We start from the raw sequence: 21,473 nt of genomic DNA, 5'->3' as shown, positions 1-21,473 counted from the left end.
TTTTGTTCAAGAGAATACTGGTCTTCCCATGATGGTATCTCTCAACCTGTAGGTCTTTAAATAGTTGCAAAAGGTGAAACCTACTTGGCTCCATTCTTTCTGATGGTCTTTAGTTTCCCCACCCCAAGGACTTGCATCTTTTGATCTTTTTTTTATGACTGTGCATTTTGGTTTTAAGCTTTCCTTCTTCCTACCATCTTTGTTTTTTGTTCTCCTAATAACCTGCTCTCACACTGACATTCAGCCCAGAATTATCTTCCCAACAGTTCATTTGTTATCTTATAGTGGAAAATCCACATAATACCTGCTTTTTCTGGGAGGATTATCCTGAGAGTCTTGCATCAATAAACTAGTGTTGTTAGGGATTGTGATAGAGTTTGTCCGGTCTTGCTTCCTGAAAGATAACCTGGAAATCTTTGGAATTTCCTGAAAGACTGGAGTGTCTTTGTTATTCATAGTGGGCCCCTCCTCCACACCGGAGCTTATGCTAATTACTTACCTCAAAATGGTACTGGTTCTGCCAGAGAGACCAACCATGTGATCAGAAGCCTGGGGCTCCAAGCCTTGTGACAGCAGCCTGAGGTCCCCACTTCCAGAGAGGGCAAGGGGGCTGGAGATTGATTGAGTTCAAGTTTGAAGCCAATGATTTAATCAATCACACCTAAGTAATGAAACCCCAATAAAATTTCTGGACACTGAGTAGCTTCCTGGTGGTGAATACCACCAGAGGGTGACAACCCCAATGCCATGAGACAGGACACAGAAGCTCTGTGCCTAGGATCTGCCAGACCTTGCCCTATGTGACTCTTCACTTGTCTGGTCCTGATTTGTATCCTTTTTCATAACTAGAATTGTAAGTACAGCACCTTCCTGGGCTATGAGTCATTTTAATGAGTTATCAAACCTGAGGGGGTCTTGGGAAACCCTCCCCAAACTGGTCGCTAGTTAGTCAGAAGCGCAGGTGACCAAACCTGTGGCAGGCATCTGAAATGAGGACAGTTGGGGACCATGCCCTTAACCTGGGGAATCTGTGCTGGCTGGGAGTTGCTTGCAACAAAATTGGATTACAGCATTGCAGAGATGCAATGAGGGGCTTAATCTTATCAGGCCCAAGAAACGCTTTCAAAAAAGTTATTTTTGTTATAGTGTCTATAAATAAAGAAATAAAAATTGATACAAAATCTCATAACTTACATGCCCAGTTGATCTACCAGCTACACTTGCTTCTTAGTTATTTTATGAGGCTGTTTCTCTGAACCTTTAAAGAGTTACTTTCCCACTCCCTGCTTGTGGCTTTAACTGGACATTCTTCGAAGGCATGTTTGGAGGGCCTGATCTCCTGCAGGGCCCAGAGTGGCTGGCCATACTCTGGTTTGGGGATCCAGAGAGTGGCTTGGGCAGAGGGGAGAGGGTCTAACATCACCCCATGATATTCACAGGCCTGAGAAGAGATGAAAAAACCTGGGACTCCCTACCGTGCTAGAAAATGCAAGCGAGGTAATCCAACACCTGGAAAGACAGCTCCCCCACTGCTGCCCACCTGATGGACAAAGGGTAGAGATGTGAGTGGAGTCTGTGTTGGAAAGGGGGAGGGTTGAACAGCCCAGGTGTTGCCCAGCGTGGAGCAGGGGAGGGCTTGGCTGGGTTGCCATGTCTGGTGTCCCAGTTAGCACACTTCTGGCCACAGAAAGGCTTAGCAGACGCGCTGTCCTCTGAGTGACTGCTCTGGTATAGGCGAGAGACACAAGGGAGACCTTCCATTTGTGGAGTCATTGGGGTCAAAAAGTCCAATTGGGTCCAAGGAGCATTTGCCCTGATGAGAAGAACTTCCACCATGAAAGAAAAGAAGGAACCGTAAGGTTCTTTTAACCTAATTTCAACTGTTACAAATGTTTGAAAGGTTTGCAAAAACGGTTTTCAACTTTTTATCACCCATTTGGGTGAACACGGTTCCTCCTCCTTGGTGACCATCAAGGGGTAGAAAAGGAAGGTGGGACGGTTAAGGTGTAGACCTTGAGAGGCATGCCATGTACAAGGAGAGACCGCTCCAATTTCTCAATAAAGTTCTTAGAAGGGTTTTTTTTTTTTTAAAGAGTTTATTTATTTATTTGACAGACAGAGATCACAAGTAGGCAGAGAGGCAGGCAGAGAGTGAGAGGGAAACAGGCTCCCTGCTGAGCAGAGAGCCCGATGCGGGGCTCGATCCCAGGACCCTGAGACCATGACCTGAGCTGAAGGCAGAGGCTTTAACCCACTGAGCCACCCAGGCGCCCCTAGTAGGGTTTTTTTGAAGAGTTTTCTGGAAAGTCAGCATTAAATATTTTGTCTGTTACTTCCTATCTTATTTTTCTTGACATAACTGTATGATGTAATATGAAGAAAATGTCATGTTTTTCCAAGCCCCATAGAGTTGTCCCTGGTTCCCGTCTGCTTTAGCTCCACATGCAGCATGAATATCTCATTTCCCATGGCACCATGAGAGGAAGAGCCTGGGGGCCCCAGCTCTTCACACGGTCATGAAGGCCCCATGAATCTCACATGAAATTCACTGGTATTTTAGGGAAACTCAAGACTAACCAGTAATTTCAGCTGTCCTCCCTGGTTTACATTGGGAAAAATCAATGTATATGTTTCCTTCCCCAGGAGCTGCTAGATAATCAGAGCAATAGCACCAACACAATAAATCTCAGTGGATCCTAGGGTGATACGTAGCAGTGAACACAGGTCAATATACAGGCTTGATACATTTTTAATTTTTAAAAAGTCAGAAAGCAACACAGTTGTGTTTTGGGTTTTTTTTTTTTTTTGAAGATTTTATTTATTTATTTGACAGAGAGAGACACACTGAGAAAGAGAGAGATTGAGAATACAAGCAGGGGGAGTTGGGGAGGGAGAAGCAGGCTTCCCACTGAGCAGGGAGCCCCACGTGGGGCTTGATCCCAGGACCCTAGAATCATGACTGAGCTGAAGGTAGACACGCTTAACAACTGAGCCACCCAGGCGCCCCACAGTTGTGTTATGTTACTAACATAATGTAAGTGACACCTGGGGTCACCTGGTCCTCCGAGTTTAAATGCCATCCTTCCAATGATAGGAAATCCAGTTAAGCAAGGAAGTAATTTCAAGAAAGTTCTCTCAGCCTGATCCCACAGGGAACTCGGGAGAATGTATTTCACTGCAAAGTCTATCCCACTTTGAGGCCAGTAGGCTTTCTGTACTCCTCACTAGTCAGCCATTAACTGGGAGACCAAGCAGCTTTTTCTATATTCATTGGCCATCTGGGTTTCTTTTTCTATACACTACCTGCTCCCGTTTTCCCCTTGGCTTTCCCACCTCCTAAAAGAGCACGCTCTCCCACCATCCCCAGAGAGGCCGGTTCAAGGGTCTTCCTAAACAAGTGTCTCCCTGTTAGAAATCTGGTGCAAGCTACTAAAACAATTTCCCGGGCACCTAGGTGGCTCAGTGGGTTAAGCCTCTGCCTTCGGCTCAGGTCATGATCTCAGGGTCCTGGGATCAGCCCTGCATTGGGCTCTGTGCTCAGCAGGGAATCTGCTTCCCCACCACCCGCCCTGCCTCTCTGCCTACTTGTCATCTCTCTCTCTGTGTCAAATAAATAAATAAATAAATAAATCTTAAAAAAAATTATAAAACAATTTCCCCACCCCTGCTACATAAGTAATTAAAGAAGAGCAAACAATAAAGGAGCGAAGAGAGGGAGGCTGTGGCAGGTGCTAGCAGAGCCCTGCGCAGGTCCCCCAGGAGTCTGTGTCTGTGAGGCTAATAATAACTCAGACCCACAACCTTCTCTTGAAGTTCTGCCTGCCAGACTGGCGCTAGCTCTCCAGGCCTGCCTGGAAGCTATCGGGTGGAGAGGGTTCCAATAGCCCTGCTCCCTGGGCTGAATGTATGTGACTGTGCTTGAAGCCTCTGACTTATGAGGTTTTAAACCTCTAGGCATAGCATTCATTACTACGAATTCATCAGTGTCACTGCCAACTGGCACTGAAAGTACAATCATTTTAATGTTCACACTAATCCTGTGAGCTAAATCGGCTGGGGACAGAGTTTTTGGAGCTAGAATTCCAGAACTTTTAAGCTGGAAGGCCTTGGAGAGGATGTAGTCTAACCCCTTTATTTTACAAATGAAGAAACTGAGGTCCAAAAATGGAAAAATGATCTCCTGCTGGTGAGTGAGGTTCCGTGGTGAGGGAGGGGATGGGTTTAAAGCCAGAGCTGAAGTCAGGTGCTTGTCTGGTTCTCCTTTCCAGTGATGGATGGATGGAGAAGAGCATTTCAGGCTTTTGTTACGAGTCCGAGTAAGATATCCACAATTCGTGGAGAGGGTCTTCTTCATTCAGGAGGTGCAGGGGAGGGTGGAAAGATACAGGTTCAAGAGAGATTCAGGAAGTAGTAGCAATACTTGATGACCAATTGGATATGAAAGGAAAGAGAGAGAGAGAGAGATAACAGACAACTCAGGAATTTCCGATTTGCTAAAAGATATACTAATTCATTGTAAAAGGCAATATTGAGCAAAAAGCAAATATTATTTTTTTTTTAAATTTTTAAAGATTTACTTATTTGACAGAGAGAGATAGCGAGAGAGGAAACACAGCAAGGGAGTGGGAGAGGGAGAAGCAGGCTTCCCGCTGAGCAGGGCACCTGATGTGGGGAGCGATCCCAGGACCCTGGGATCATGACAGAGCTGAAGGCAGACGCTTAACAACTAAGCCACCAGGCACCCCCAAAAAGCAAATATTAAAGATGAGTTCATTTGAGGTAGGTTGAGTTGTAATGTTTTCAGGACCTTGAGATGAAAATGCCTTTAAAGATAGGAAACTCAGTCTGGGTGGGAATAGAGCTTGAGAACATTTTCGGATACCAGCAGATAACACTAGGTCATAATTCATTTGTTCCTCTATCCCTAGAACATGTCTTAAGAAACTGGTTGTAAGGTAGTCACCTACTTAAATCTGTGTGCCTCTTTCCCAGAAGATAAACTACACAAAAGGGAAGAGAAAATACAACCTCTACAGAATTGCTCAAAATCATGCTTGCTGGGAATTAAGACAATTGAGATTAGATAAAACCATTGAAACTTCCTTAGATGAGATAAATGGATTGTTGAAGATCTCAACTGAAGATCCCAAGAATAAAGAGTAGAATCTGTTCCTAAAGAAGAATAACAAATAAAGATAGATAGATAAATAGATAGATTTTTTTTTAAAGATTTTTATTTATTTGACAGAGAGAGCGATCACAAGTAGGGAGAGAGGCAGGCAGAGAGAAGAGGGGAAGGCAGGATCCCTGCTGAGCAGAGAGCCAGATTCGGGGCTTGGACCCAGGACCCTGAGATCATGACCTGAGCTGAAGGCAGAGGCTTAACCCATTAAGCCATCCAGGCGCCCCTAACAAATATATTTTTTAAAATATTTCCTTTGTGGACAAAAAATACCCATGCCCACCATTTTGACAAAATTAGTTGGGATTATCTGACAGTGAACAATTCCATTTTCATTAGGAGACCAGAAGCAATGCAAGTCATTTCTGAATGTTGTTTAATGTGTTTTTAGATAGGGAAGAAAAAAGACAGTGTCCTTCCTCCTTCTAAAAAATCCCTTAAAAAAAATTCCTTTCAAATGGACTATATCTTTTATCGACTTGAGCTTTCTATTTCTTTGGATAAAAATAATCAAAGTAAGGTTTTTGCCAGACCCAAGGGTCCTAAGCCAAGTGTGTAGTTGAAGCCATAGAAGTAGGTGAGATTATCTAAAGGGAATCCGCAACAGAAGGCAGGAAGTAGAATTCTGGTGTAAGGGATAGCTCTTGAATTTGCCTTTCCAGCATCCATTCTCTCCTTTGGCTAACAACATACTATTTCCTCTGAGGGCACCTCCATTCCAATATCCCTCAGTTCAGCTTGTTCATGTAGAGATGGCCCTACATTCTGGACCCAGGATTGGGCACACTACTCAAACAGGGTCTGCCAGAGCCCTGAACCCCAGTCACAATGGTGGATTCAAGGAGGAACGCCTGACTCACTGGTCCAATGAGACATCATTCTAGATCTTCTGCTAAAAGCATTTGGGAAAAGGGGCTCTCCATCTGCTGGGGGTGTTGTCCTGGTGGGAATATGAGTAGGGAATTGCTCTTGGCAACTAGTCACTGCAGGGAGATTTTTCCTGAGAGAGAAGCAGTGGGAATAGAGCTACAAGAATGAGATAGCTCCTGAGTGACCAAACTCTGGCACCCAAGACCATGGGCACATTGTGACAAAGCTAGCTCTGTATTTGAACTTTTTGTCTGAGCCAATAAATTCCTTCTCCTACTAAAGGCAATTACAACTGTGACCACAAAATTTTGCTTGTGACCAATTAAAAAAAAAATCATGACAAAAGCACTTCACATTGACACTGAGGATATGTTTCTTAAACTTCAGGCTCTAAATTTTGCAAACACGTGATGATGCAGCAGATTGATTAGCCTGACACTATCCTGCTTACCCCCCTTTTCACAGTGCTGAGCTGGAAAGGTAGAAGTGACATGTCCCTGGGGCGCCTGGGTGGCTCAGCGGGTTAAGCCGCTGCCTTCGGCTCAGGTCATGATCTCAGGGTCCTGGGATCGAGCCCCGCATCGGGCTCTCTGCTCAGAAGCCTGCTTCTTCCTCTCTCTCTGCCTGCCTCTCTGCCTACTTGTGATCTCTCTCTGTCAAATGAATAAATAAAATCTTAAAAAAAAAAAAAAGAAGTGACATGTCCCACTCCCTTTGAAGCTAGGCTTCTGCATGAAGGTTAGGCTCTGCCAGGAAGACAAGCTTGGGGAGAGACCTTGATTGGAAACTGGGTCACCCGAAGACAGAGGACCTTGTGAGGGACTTGACCCAGAGGGAGTGACATGGAGAGAGAAGCTTGGGGTGCAGGGCACAACTTTGCTGTCACAGTCCCTGCTGGAGCTGCTGTAGTTCTGGTGCCAGCAGCTCGGTGGTGGCTTTTATTCGGGAGTTTTCTCACCCCGCAGGGGCAGAGCCATTCTATTGTGCGTTTAGGTTTCCTGGAAGTTTCACGCTCCCAACCTTCGTGTGAACTGTCTGTGCTCTTAGGAAAAGACCCTTTTGATTCTCCTAGCTGGAGTGTGTTCTCCAGTCTGTTACGAACAGCCTTGATCCATACCATGCAAAGTACATGTTTCTAGGGAAACAAACCATAAGCTTTGTCCATTTTTCAACAGGTTTTGTTGTCCAGAAAAGGCAACCCCTTTGTTGGCTTGGGGCTGGGGGTGTGGGGAATGGAGGTGGAACCCCTGAAAAGGAGCAGTAAGATCTATGAGGGAAGAGCTCAACAGGCCATTTAGAAGAGGATAAATCAGTAGGATCAACTGTTGCAGAGGAGTGAAATGTTGAAATTGGGCCACTGCACTTGGCAGTTTCAGGAGAGCAGAGGGGCAGAATTCTAATTGCCATAGTGAATTGAGAAGGGAGTGAATGATAAGAAAGTACAGGGAGTAGAGAATATTTTTGGAGGCAAACACATTGTGAAGTGAAGAGCGGGGATGACAGACTGATGTTCAGGAAGAAGGAAAGTTGTTTTTCTTTCCTTCCTTTCTTCTCTTTCTTTTAATCCATACATTCAAAATAAAGAGCCACTGGAGCAGAGAGATTGGAGATAAAAGGAAGAGGGAGTCGCTGATAAAGCCCAGTCCCAGAGGAGAGCAGGGGGACAGGCATCCAGAGCAGAGGCCATCCAGCTCACTGTGGACAGGAGGACGTACTCCTTTGAGAATATTCCAGCAGCGATGGAGGTGCAGATATCTGAGAAATCAGAAAGAAGTGTGGACTCTGGGCAGGCTGGCTTCTCTCTCTCAATGGAGGAGGAGGCAGGCCACCTGCTGATGGGAGCAGGGTCCTGACAGGGTCTGTGCATGAACCACGAAGGCCACTTTGGGGCGTGGGAAAGACACTGGGATGTGTCAGGCTTGGCCAACAGCAGGTGACAAAAAACCTTGCTCAAACCAAATGGAACAAAAAAGAAACGCCCGATTCATGTAGTGAAAAGTCCAAGGACAGGGCTGCATCTAGGAGTTCAAACAATGCCATCAGAACTTGGTTTCTTTCCCTCTCTCTGTAAATGTTTTGGCTCCGATTCTCAAATGGCACTGCCCAGTCCCTGACAATGGACTCCTCGTGGGATCAAGTCCAACAAAAAAGCAGAGGTTTCCTCCTGGAAGGGTGCCTGAATCCTGGCATGGGCCTGGACGAGACCCATCTGGGTCTTAAGCGCTTCCTTGACCCAATCACGGGAGCCTGGGGAGCTGAAGAGCCAGCCCTAAAGACTGTGCGGGAACCAAGTTCAAACCAAATTTCCCTGAAAGGTAAAGAGGCAGGTGGGGAAAATCGCTGCAGGGGAGTCAAGGACCGTTAATGTAAACTACAGGCACTGGTTTAGGACAAGAAGGGCTCATATGCCAGGGAGGAATTTGGGATGACTGACCGTCTGAAGCAGCCCCGTGGGGCTTGGAAGGGGAAACAGTGAAATATGAATAAAAGGATTGTGAGGAGGGTCCTGAGGTTAGCACTAATACCTGGCTGAGTCCGTCAGCATCCTTATGAGACTCCCCCCCCCCCTTTTTTTCTTTTCTTCTTTCTTTTTCTTTTCTTTCTTTCTCTCCTTTTTCTTTCTTTTCTTTTCTTTTTTTTTTTTTAAGATTTTATTTATTTATTTGACAGAGAGATATACACAGCGAGAGAGGGAACACAAGCAGGGGAAGCAGGAGAGGGAGAAGCAGGCTCCCCACCAAGCAGGGAGCCCAATGCGGGGTTCTGTCCCAGGATGAGGGACATGGGCCGAAGGCAGACGCTTAACTGATTGAGCCCCCAAGCGACCCACTTTCCTTCTTTCCTTTCTTTACTTTTTCCTTGCCTTGCCTTGCCTTTCCTCTTCTTTTCTTTTTCCTTCCTACCTTCCTTCCTCTCTCTCTCTCTCTCTTTCTTTCTCTTTCCCTCTCTCCCTCCTTTCTTTGTCTTTCTCTTTCCCCCCTCCTCCCCCTCCTCCCTCTCTCTCTCTCCCTCCCTTCCTTCCTCCCTCCCTCCCTCTCTTTCTCCTTCCTTCCTATTTTTCCTCCCTTCCTATTTTTCCTTCCTTCCTTCCTTCCTTCCTTCCTTCCTTCCTTCCTTCCTTCCTTTCTTAGCAGCACTTGGTAGCCAGCCCCGCAATATATATATGGAGGAAGCAGAAATGCTAATAGAAATACACCCACTGCAGACAGAGGTATAATCAGGTTGCCGGGTGCTCCACATCAGTGCATGATTCATGGGAAATTCCTGGCTTGCCCTTGAATGCACTCGTTTAGGACATAGACAGACGGGAGAAGAGGAGCAGACCTGCGCGGCTTCCTGTGCGGGCAGATTTACTCCCGGGAAAAATGTAATGACATGCCTTGGAATGATTCCCCAAACAGCGGGGAACAAGGGAGGGATTGTGACATGTGTGCATTTTTGGATTTGATGTGTTCCTCTTAATCACACGTAGCTAAGCCAGTACTTAAAATAGCTGGGCCACCAGGGAACTGGCATGCCATTTGCACAAAATCGGCTTTGAGTGTTAATTTTAAGTTGCTCCCTTTAGGGTATTCTTAATAGCAGCGATGTCTCTCGATTCCTGAACTTATCCCCACCCGCAGTCTCTATTTTTCTCATTCACTCCTTATAATAACGAAAATCTTCTCTAGCACAGATTTATAGTTGAGTCAAGAAACATTGAGCCTAGTGGTGAAATGGGACAAATAGGGTTCCCCAATAATCCCTGTAGGACGACTTTGAGAACAGACAGGGAATACATCGGAGTTTACGGATGGAGTTAAGTATGTATCATAGAAAGAGCAAGAGAGTGGAGTTTTATGTGGTTGCTAGTGTAATCTTTCTAGAACACAGCTCTGACAAGAGCCTGCCCTCTGCTCACTCCTTTTTTTTTTTTTTTCCAAATTAGTTTGCACAAACACTCTTAATACATACAGAATAAAGTTCAGAATCCTAGGCATGGTACTGTAGATCCTTCAACCTCTGTCCTCAAATTTTCCTTTCATTATTTTAATTTTGTATGTTTATTTTAATTTTTTTAAAGATTTTATTTATTTATCTGACAGACAGAGATCACAAGTAGGCAGAGAGGCAGGCAGGGGGGGGGGGAAGCAGGCTCCCTGCTGAACGGAGAGCCCGATATCAGGTTCGATCCCAGGACCCTGAGATCATGACCTGAGCCGAAGGCAGAGGCTTTAACCCACTGAGCCACCCAGGCACCCCTATATGTTTAAATAGTAAAAATTTCAATGCACAGAAAAGTTCAGAGAAGAGGATAATAGACACCCAATGCCCACAACAAAAATTAGACTGTTCATTGGTTTGCCGTATTTGTTTCACACCTTTGTGTAAAGAAAGTCTTAAACAGACAAGAAGGTGGCAGCAGTAACTGAGGCCTTGAGCTCCTTGCAGGCAGGTTGCACTTGCTGGCTCAGTGGCTGCTTGCTGTGCCTGGCTTGGCCCTGGGTGGAGGCTACCCTGGGATCTGGGTCCCTAGGATGGGTGCCAGTAGCCAGAGCATTGTCCAGATGAGGGGCTACAGCTCTGAGATGAGGACGGGAGGCGGGTGCAGTACCTGGAAGAGGAGGAACAAGGAATTGTGGTGCTTGGAATAAACAGAGCTTATGCCAAGAATTCATTCAGTAAAAATCTGATTAAAATGCCCTCAAAAGCTATAGATGCTTTAAAATCTGAAAAGAAAGTGAGGACAGTGGGGCACCTGGGCTGCTCAATTGGTTAAGCATCCAACTGTTGATTTCCGCTCAGGTCATGATCTCGGGGTTATGAGATCCAGCTCTGCTTGGGTCGCTGTATGTGGATCCTGTTTAAGATTATCTCTCTCTGGCGTGCCTGGGTGGCTCAGTTGGTTAAGCGGCTGCCTTTGGCTCAGGTCATGAGCCCAGGGTCCTGAGATGGAGCCCTGCGTTGGGCTCCCTGCTCAGCGGGAAGCCTGCTTCTCCCTTTCCCACTCCCCCTGCTTGTGTTCCCTCGCTGTGTCTCTCTCTGTCAAATGAAAAAATAAATCTTAAAAAAAAAAATTATCTCTCTCCCTCTCTAAGAATGAAAGATAGAAGGAAAGGAAGGAAGGCAGGAAAGAAGGAAGGGAGAGAGAAGGAAAGAGGGAAGGAAAGAAAGAGAGAGAGAGAGAGGGAGGGAGGAAGGAAGGGAGAAGGAGAGAAATTGTGGACTGTTAAGTCAGGAGTAAAGTCCCAGAAATATTCTGTGCTGGTGTGGACCTGATGGAGAGTGAGAGCATCAGAATGAATCCCAGTGAATTTGGTCCTTTGTCTGCAAAATAAGAGCAGGGATTAATGAAATCGGTGGGTACCCAGTGACTGTCATGGGCTATTGGGATGTCCCTGGCCAAAAGCTCATCTTCTCTGCATGGGTACTTGGTGGTCAATAAGCCAAAGCAGTGGGCTTGATCAGCCATGTTCTCGAACAGAACCAGGAGGGGGACGCTGCCCACTGTAAGGCCTTGGACCTGTTGTGATGAAAGTGGCAAAATGAACAATTAATCAAGGGGTGGAGGTTGATTTAGTAACAGGATTAACCATAGAAGAAGCTTGTTATGCTCAGACTATTCCGACAAAAAACAGGCTGAAGGGTCTTCTTGCTTTTAGGGGAAAAAGGCCTCCTCACTATAAAGGAGAACAGAAGAAACAGAAATCCTTAAAATGCCAGGGTAACAAATAAATGCACTTCTGGAAGTATCTTTCAGATGCACATATGCTTCAGCACCTGGAATCCCAATGACCAAAGTGAAGAGCCCGTTATCTGTGTGGTAAATCAAGCATCTGGAGTGGACCCACATGTGTATTTTGTTCAAATGTGTATCATGTTATATTTATTCAGTTTTATAAAGCTAGTCATGTATACTGTCAAAAACAGATTCAATGGATAAAGAAGATGTGGTATATATACACAATGGAATACTATGCAGCCATCAAAAGAAATGAAATCTTGCCATTTGCGACGACGTGGATGGAACTAGAGGGTATCATGCTTAGCGAAATAAGTCAATCGGAGAAAGACAACTATCATATGATCTCCCTGATATGAGGGAGAGGAGATGCAACATGGGGGGGTTAAGGGGGTAGGAGAAAAGTAAATGAAACAAGATGGAATTGGGAGGGAGACAAACCATAAGTGACTCTTTTTTTTTTTTAAAGATTTTATTCATTTATTTGACAGACAGAGATCACAAGTAGGCAGAGAGAGAGAGAGAGAGAGAGAGAGGAAGAGAAGCAGGCCTCCTGCTGAGCAGAGACCCAATGTGGGGCTCAATCCCAGGACCCTGGGATCATGACCTGAGCCGAAAGCAGAGGCTTTAACCCACTGAGCCACCCAGGCGCCCCCCATAAGTGACTCTTAATCTCACAAAACAAACTGAGGGTTGATGGGGGGAGGGGGGTTGGGAGGGGGGTGGGATTATGGACACTGGGGAGGGTATGTGCTATGGTGAGTGCTGTGGAGTGTGTAAACCTGGTGATTCACAGACCTGTACCCCTGGGGATAAAAATATATTATATGTTTATAAAAAATAAAATTTTTAAAAAAAGTAAGAAAGAAATATAAAAAAAAAACCAGATTCAAGATTCAGCACACATTTTTAAAAAAGATTTTATTTATTTATTTGACAGAGGCACAGTGAGAGAGGGAACACGAACAGGGGGAGTGGGAGAGGGAGAAGCAGGCTTCCCATTGAGCAGGGAGCCTGATGTGGGGCTCTATCCCAGGAGCCTGGGATCATGACCTGAGCCGAAGGCAGACACCTAACGACTGAGCCACCCAGGCATCAGTACACATTTTCAAATACCTCCTGTGTAAAAGGCTTGCTTTTCTCAATTTTTTAAAAGTGAATAATTTACATGTTGCACACTCTAGGAAATAATGCTGATTATATGTCTACCGTGCCACAGTATGAAATACAGTTATTTCTCTATACCAAAAAAAAAAAAGCAAAGAAGAAAGAATCAAAGCAGGCAAGCAAGCCAGTCTTGCCGACACCCTGAAAGCTTCTGCCACCATGCATCCCCATGTGAAGTTCAATGTCATGACCACCATATTCCTCTCTGCTATCCCAGACGGAATCACTATCCTGAAGTTGTCCTGCACCCTTGCCATCCATGTTCACGTGTTTTTGTTAATTATATGTTTCTACAGATACTGTATAGTATTATTCAAGGAGATTTAAACTTTTATCATATTCTAACTTGCTTTTTAATTCAGTGGTTTTGAGATTTATCCATGTTCATAACATAGATCTAATTCATCCATTTATTTCAACTGCTATATTTTGTTTCTGTATGACAGTGCTGTGACAAGTCCCCTTAAGCATGTTTCCTTGTGCACATGTGTGAGTTCCTCTAGGGCAGGGAGTTTTCAAAATTGTGTTCTGTTACATATTTTGAAAACAATACAGGGGCACCTGGGTGTCTCAGTTGGTTAAGCGTCTGCCTTCGGCTCAGGTCATGATCCCAGGGTCCTGGGATCAAATACCACATTAGGCTCCCTGCTCAGCTGGGAGACTGCTTTGCCTTCTGCCCATCCCCCACCAATGCTGGTGCACACACTCTCTCTCTTTCTCTCGCAAAAATAAAGTCTTAAAGAAAAAAAAAAACACTACAGGTAAGTGCAGAAAATAGTGAAACTGAAAACATGAGTGTTACAATTATTTAGCAAATCCCTCAAGAAACTGCCATCAGGGACCCATGAGTGGCTCAGTTGGTTAAGTGATTGCCTTTAGCTGGGGTCATGATCCAGGGTCGTGGGATCAAGTCCTACATCGGGCTCCTCGCTTGGCTGGGAGCCTGCTTCTCTCTCTCCCTCTGCCTGCCACTCTGCCTGCTTGTGCTCTCTCTCTCTCTCTCTTTCTCTGTGTCAAATAAATAAGCAAAATCTCTTTAAAAAAAGAAAGAAAGAAATTGCCATCACAAGGCACAAGAGAGAATTTTCTCTCAGGTTCCGCAGTTAAGAAACACTAAACAATTGAACCACTTTTTTTTTTCTGTCAACCTTGTAATAATTGGGGTGTGCTTTTTGCTTGGGCTGTTAAGAAGCCTGGGACCAAACTTGTAGTCACCCTGGGAATTCATAGCACCAATGGCATGTATTCTATGTTCTAATCTCTCCCTGGCTTCATTCTTTTTCCTTAGCTTTAGCTCCTCAAGTATTCTGTGTGTGTGTAGTATGTGTGTGGTATTTGTATGTGTGCGCTTCCTGGAAATATTTGTGGAGTGTAGCATAAATGAATCGATAAATAAATAAACAGATTATTACAGCAAGACAGCAAGACTAGACAGGATAGAATGGGCAGATCAAACAATCTGCACCCATTACAGAAGTCTGCCTTAAAGCTGATTTTTGTCAAGACACAGTCCTCTTTCATAAATAATGTAGCTTGTAATTTCATGACTTTGGCATTTCCTAGTAGGGAACCAAGCTCATTCTAGCTCAACCATCTCAAAGATTAAAGGTTAGATTTTCACGTTTCCTTGCATTGATCAGAGTGTTAATATATAAATCAAAAGGACAATCTGTGAGCCTGCAAACATCCAGTGGTTGGGGGCAGAAACAACAAAAGCTGCCGTGACTAACATATCTGAAACAAGTCCACACCGGTAGTCAATGGACCCTCCTCTTTGAAAAAATAAAAAGTTCAGACCCGTGAATGCCATAATCGCCTGTAAGATTGTATGCAAATCACATGCAAATCATCCCACGATGCTGACAGTGACTGAGAATACTTATTGTGTTTCACACACCCAGCTAATAAGAAATGTGGGGTGTAAGTAGTTCTTTAATAGTGTTTTGGGAGCTGAGCCATTCTTCGGCCTTTACTGAATAGAACTTTCAAATGTCTTGCCCTGATTAGCCTTTTGTGTTGGAGTCTTTTTCCACCTCAGTTTCAGGGTGTCATCTGATGCTCAGCCATTTCATTTTGTTGTAAATGTCCTATTTTTTTTCCTATTGTCATTATAGAAACTATAATGTGGACAATATTTTAAGTGCTTGCTTTTTCCCCTCTGACCTACTGTTCTGCTTTGGTTCTGTTTTGCACATAGATTGCCTTGACAGTTTTTAATGACCTGGCAGGTCAAACAGTTTCTGGGGGAAAAAAAAAATTTTTTTTAAAAGGAAAAGTCAGTCAAACCAGATTTTTTTTTTTTTTTTTTTTTTTTTGTCCCAAGTGACCTAACCAGTCACGGCGATTGCTGTCATTTTCTGGTTTAGTGAACAATGAAGTAAAAATTAAATGAATAGTAAAAACCCTACTTAAATTATTTTCACATGGATGGATTTTCTTGCCTCTCTAAATGTTGATTTTTCTTCCTGTGAATCTATCTCATGCATTTTCAAAATGCTTCGGGTGTGGACATATTGGCCCACCGGGTGAGCGGAGAGAGTTGAAGGTCAGTGAGTTTCCAAGCGCCGGTTGTCTTATTTAAATCACTGAATCTTGTGCCACACACTGGGGCAATTCATTTCTTTCCTTTGCTTGGCCCAAACCACCTTATAGGAAGATTTAAGATGCAGGAGAATCGTCTGAGATAATACTCTCCCAATAGCAATTCTTGTTTTTCTCTTCAGAGAATTTGTCGGCAGGTATACTTTTTAAAGTTGTCTCCCACAACTTGTTTTCCTCATTTAATAAGAAATATCATTTTATCTGTGATCACATCCGTTGTGGAGACAGGGTCTGTTTTGGAGTTTTCTGCCTCAATGCTATCAACATTTTGGGTGGGATAATTTTTTGTTGTGGGGCTGTCCTGTGTGACATTGAGCGACATCCCTGGTCTCGCTCACCAGATGCAGGTGGCACCCCACCCACCCCCAGTGTGACAGCAAAAAATGTCTTCAGACATTGCCAAATGTCCCTGACTGGAGGGGTGGGGGGTGGGGGGTCATAAGATTGCCCCAGCTGAGAACCACTGGTGTGTTTTTCTTATCTGAGGAAAGCAAAGGATGTTAAGAATGAGAAGCCATGTCCAGGCTCGCAGGAAGGAATGTGGCTCCAGTGTGACGGAGTCAGCCTCTGAGGAAGGTAGTCAGGCCCCTTCAACTGACCCTCATCATGAAGCCAATCAGACAGGTACAGAACTCCCAGTCCAGCTCTGGCCAGATCAGGACCAAATAATCACTCTGTTGGGAATGTGTGTTGTTTCAGGCGCTAGATCTTACCCTAATCCTCTGAGGCAGGTAATACCACCCAAGTTTTACAGGTGGGGACACTGAGACTCAGAGAGGTAAAGTGAACTTGCCTAGTGGCAAGTTGGGGAATTAAGGATTCAAACACCAAGCAGGAAAGCTTATAGTCTACCTCCTACCAGACACAGAAAGGTAGTAGGTGGGATCCAGGCCTGCAGGGCATGACTAGGGAGGTAAGCCAGGGAGCATGACTAGGGAGGTAAGCCAGGGAGGAGGCTGAAAGAAGGCAAAGTCTGGTCTGCCTAGAAACCATCTGTTTTGTTCGCTTACTCCTAGGAAGTCAAGGGCCTTGTACTCTGGTTTGCCTTATATCATGACTGATTGGGGGTGGGGGATGGATTTGGACATCTTCAATACCCCCTAAAAACGCACCAGAGCAGGATGGGCCAGAAAAACCAATTGTCTGGCTCAAAGCCCAGGGGAAACATGGAGGACTGAAGGACTCCTAGGCCCATGTGGGCAGCCCTGAACCCCTCAGACGTGCAAACTTGAGCCGCCCCAGAAAAAGTTTGAATGAAACTCCTCATGTCTCACACTGGGGTTGCCTTGTGTTTCTTCCTCCCAGGAGGACAGGAGACAGGAGAACCCCCGGAGAGAGCTGATCAGAGCCCAGTTGGGGGGCTTCAAATCCACTCCCGCTGCTGAGTCAGGGATTTGCTGACTGCAGCCCTGTGCTTGGCAGTGGGAGGCGTGAAGCTGAGGGTGGGGCTGGAGGGCTCAGGGGGTCAAGCCAGGTCTTTAGAACCCGTGTTTCAAGAGAAAGAGAAGACGTGAGGTTGATTACAGTCAAGGGAAACTTTTGAAGAAAGAACTGAGCTGTTTAATGGGGGAATTTATTGTTTCTGCTGTATGTTGGATCCTGAGACATATCTACAGAATCCTCATCAAATCTCCACTGAAATACATATGTCACATTGTCGCATCATGAAACTGCATCCGCCCCTGGAGATGGGTCAAAGGGCTAAGGTCTGCTGGGGGCGGGGGCGGGAGGAGTGAATGGAGGCAGCCCACGTGGTGCCGGGTTAAGATGATCATAACATTTTATAGGAGAACCTGTTACGACACTCCCAGAAGAGTTACGACGAAATCACCAGGGCCTTCCTGTAGACTCCACACTCTCTACTCACTGGCAGCCAGTCTTCATCACAAGCTTCTGAGGGGGGTGATTCCTTTTGCTGTTCGACAGCCACAGAAAGTCAAACTCAAAGAGGTTAAAATGATGCAGGTAGTAAGTAGCAGAGCAGAGACGTTCATCTATCTGTGACAGGCTACAAGCCAGCACTCTTGCCTACTCCATTAGGCTATCTACTGAGGAAGAAGAGTAGGACTGGGAATTTTCTTTGTTCTCAGATTTCTTCAGGAGGTGGAACTGTTCTGGATACTCTCCAGAGGCAGAGACATGAGGATCCCTATGACTCCACGCAAGCCAAGCCCTAGCCTCACGTTGTGAGAGATCCAGGAGGCCCCCATCAGCCTGGATCTGTAAAGCTTCTTGTTATAACTCTTATACCTGTCCTTAACCTCTCTGCTCCAGAGTCCAGGCAAACACATGACTGTAAGTAGGGCCTGTTTATCTCAGGAACAGATGCAGTTCTCTTAAAGGGAAAAAAAATCAAGGTGTAATGGCTGCTGTACCAGTCCCTTCAGCTTGGAGAGCTACCATGTTGGTAAGCCCATTGATATAGCCAGTCTCCAGGCTTTGACCATGCCTTGGTGTGCAAAGGATCTTACCTACCAGCTAACTTTGTTCCCTGTGAGCTGTCAGTAGTACATAATTGAATACCAGCCACCGGCACCGTGGAAAAGCTAGTTATGCCATCTTTGGTTACTCTTTGGAAGTTACAAGAAGTACATCAGAGCGAAGCAAAGAAGCAAGGGCCCTTTCCAACTGGGTTTGGAGACACAAGATCTGGGGTGAAGCAGAAGGAGCCCACAGGGCCAGACCAAGACCCAGTGGACTAGAATCAAATTGGAGAAGCCGAGAGAAAGAATCTGATGAGACTAAGGAATACGCAGAACTATGAAACACGGTTCTAACCTTCAAGGAGCTTCATGGTGCTCACGCACTCAGATGGAGAAAACTCACAAAGATCTATCAACAACCCTTCAAATTCAAAAGAAGAGAGAGCCTTCATATTCATTTATATAGGCACGCAGGGGTGTGTGTGTATGTGTATTTGAAGACAATGTCGGTATTAGAAAACTATATAGATAGAGCCATCTTTGGGCTAGCATTTTTTAGTTGGGATAAAACAATGGACAATATAAACCGCCCCCCCCCCCAAAATCTGTGCTCATGTGGAGATCACATTATATCTCTATCTCTGTTTTTTTTTTTTAAGATTTATTTATTCATTTATTTGACAGGCAGAGATCACAAGTAGGCAGAGAGAGAGGAAGGGAAGCAGGCTCCCTGCTGAGCAGAGAGCCAGATGCAGGGCTCAATCCCAGGACCCTGGGATCACGACCTGAGCTGAAGGCAGAGGCTTTAACCCACTGAGCCACCCAGGCGCCCCTCTATCTCTGTTTCTGTGTATGTATGTATAGAATGTATATATGTATGTATTTAGGAAATATCATCCACTTGAGACCATACTGGTGACCAATAAACTATGGATAAATTTCTTTCTTTACAGAACAGATGATAAACATGAACATTTTAACTGGGGCCCGTGGGTGGCTCAGTGGGTTAAAGCCTCTGCCTTCGGCTCAGATCATGATCTCAGGCTCCTGGGATAGAGTCCCGTGTCGGGCTCTCTGCTTGGCAGGGAGCCTGCTTCCTCTTCTCTCTCTCTCTGCCTGCCTCTCTGCCTACTTGTGATGTCTGTCTGTCAAATTAATAAACAAAAAAAATCTAAAAAAAAAAAAAACAACCAACACGAACATTTTAATTAACCTTGAAATTATGTTACAAAATGCAAAAGCACTTGCTTCTTACAGTTATTGTCTTGTTTATACTACCAATTGATTTAGCAACCTTCTTATAAAGCAATTATGGTGCAGAGGATTTATTTCAATTCATTGTGTTCAACTATGAAGATGGAAAACAGACTTCTGAATGATCAAGTTTTTACTGCAGCCATTTTCAGCAGAGCAGGGTGGGGCTTTGGGATTTGCTGAGTTTGGCCTAGAGTTTATGAACCCATGGATAGCCTCAAGGTGTTGACATTCTTTAAATAGAGTAAAATATGTATGGGAATGACTCATCCACTCAGTCAAAGCTTTTTTATGGAAGTCAATCTAGTTTCCTATTTCTGGACATGGGAAATAATCCACTGCAGTTGGAAGGGAAACTGTTGTCAGTTAGCAACCAGACTTCCTTTCCCTGAACTTTTTATTCCTTTCTTGTTCCTAAGAAGCAACAGCACTGGACTGTACTATTGCAGCATTAGAAAACACTGCATTTTCCAAAACACTGCAAAAACTGACCCGTGGGGGGCCTCTCATTTGTTGCTGGTGGGGATGCAAGATGGTGTGACCACTTTGGAAGACAACTGGGCAGTTTCTTACAAAATGAATATACTCTTCCATATGATTCAGCAGTTGCACTCCTTGGTTTTTACCTCAAAGAGTTGAAAACTTCTGTCCACAGAAAAACCTGCACACAGATATTTACGGCAGTTCTCTGCCTAGTTGCCAGACCCTGGAAGCAACCAAGCTGTCCTTCAGTAGGCAAATGGACAAATAAGATGGTACGACTAGACAATGGAATATTATTTAGCACTAAACAGAAATGAGTTATCGGGCCATGAAAAGACACGGAGGACACTTAGATGCATATTACTAAGTGACAGAAGCCAGTCTGAAAAGGCTACTTACTGTACGATTCCAACTATATGACCTTCTGGAAGAGGCAAACCTGCAGAGACAGGGAAGGGATTGATGGTTGCCCAGGGGTTGGGAGAGTGGGGTTGGGGAGGAAAGAGTAGGCAGAGCACAGGCGATTTTAGAGCAGGGTAAATAATCTGTATGGTACTCTAATGGTACACGTGTGTGTCATTACACATGTGTTCAACACCATAGCATGTGCAATACCAGAGTGAACACTAATGGGAACTGTGCCCTTTGGGTAATAATGTGTCCGTGTCCATCAATTTGTTTTCTTTTATTTTTTTTAAGATATTATTTATTTATCTGAATGAGAGAGAGAGAAAGAGACAGAGCATGGATGGGGGGATGGGCAGAAAGAGAGGGAGAAGCAGGCTTCCTGCTGAGCAGGGAGCCTGATGCAGGACTGGATCCCAGGACCCCAGGATCATGACCTGAGCTGATGGCAACCGCTGTACTGCCTGAGCCACCCAGGTGCCCCTATCAATTTTTTTCATAAGTGCATCAATTTTATAATAAACATAGCACTCTGGCGGGGAGCATGTTAATAGTGAGGAGCGTTGTACAAATGTAGAAAGAGGGGGTGTATTAGAAATCTCTGCACTTTCTGCTCAGTTTGGTTGTGAACTTCCAACTGGTGTAAAAATAAGTTTTATTAATTAAAAAAAGAAAAACTTAAAAAATTGACTGTGGATTTAACCAACCAGAACTTGATCATGCAGATATTACCAATAGGATAGGTCTTTCTCAAACGTTGTCGGGATGACTGATAACAAATTTGTTCAGAAACGTTTGTTGGCAGGGCCTTCAGCTCACTCCCTGAACATGAGTGTCTTTTTTTTTTTTCTGTCTTCAGCAAGAAGTGCTGGTGCAGCAATGGTGCACTCTGTTTTTCTGCCCTGAAAACAGCATTGTGTGAGTTCAGCCTCCGTGCCCATTGGCAATTTTCACTAATTGTTTACAGTGCTCTAATTTTTACACTCTCTTTAAAGGATCTTTGTGTGTGCTGATTGCAGAAGGTAATATTTCGGGCATCAGTAACCATGGTAATGAATCATTCTCCTCTCAGAATCGGTGCCAGCTGCACTCGAGTCTAGATAGTAGCGCCCTGGTGTTTTGCTAATGAGCGACTTTTCATTTGCTCCTAGGAGGACGTTTCCCCTTCTTCACATGTTTGCTTGTGTTTTGTTAAAGGCGCTTCCTTGAGAACAACATGAGAAAAAATAAATCCCATTTGTTAAAACCTTGATCTCAAAAGGAAAACCTTCCTGGTTCCAGAAAGCAGAGCACGCAGAATGAAAGCCTTTGACGGTTCTATAGGGAGGCCATTCCCGCCTGCTCCGGGCTCCACTCCTACTCCCAC

At 44.8% G+C, this 21,473-nt stretch overlaps 1 pseudogene; it reads left to right on the top strand.

Annotated features, from left to right (window-relative positions):
* The first annotated feature begins 10,628 nt into the window (after positions 1 to 10,628).
* LOC125095608 (methylglutaconyl-CoA hydratase, mitochondrial-like) lies at positions 10,629 to 21,233 on the top strand (annotated as a pseudogene).
* Positions 21,234 to 21,473: the final 240 nt, after the last annotated feature.

Source organism: Lutra lutra, chromosome 3 (assembly GCF_902655055.1).
Source record: "Lutra lutra chromosome 3, mLutLut1.2, whole genome shotgun sequence".
NCBI lineage: Eukaryota > Metazoa > Chordata > Mammalia > Carnivora > Mustelidae > Lutra > Lutra lutra.
Note: the sequence above shows the minus strand (reverse complement) of the source record. Positions and strands in the feature narration are given on the sequence as shown.